This window comes from Selaginella moellendorffii, unplaced genomic scaffold (assembly GCF_000143415.4).
Source record: "Selaginella moellendorffii unplaced genomic scaffold, v1.0 SELMOscaffold_29, whole genome shotgun sequence".
NCBI lineage: Eukaryota > Viridiplantae > Streptophyta > Lycopodiopsida > Selaginellales > Selaginellaceae > Selaginella > Selaginella moellendorffii.
The window spans coordinates 1,144,066-1,144,299 of NW_003314290.1; positions in this window are offsets into that span (position 1 = coordinate 1,144,066).

The window sequence follows — 234 nt, forward strand, 5'->3', positions numbered from 1 at the left end:
CCCGTATCTAGCATCTGCATGCAAAATGGTGTCAAACAGTGTCTGGCACAATTTTGGCATACCGGTGGCCTAACGTGAGGAGGAGGGTACCCCACCAACTAGAGCAGCATGAAGCTTGGGCTTAGACCCAAGCCAAACGCAGAACAAGGAGTAACACAACCCCATGAGAGCCAAATTAATGTCTCAGGTGGTCAAACATGCATTCCAACCACTATCTCTACTATACATTTGGAA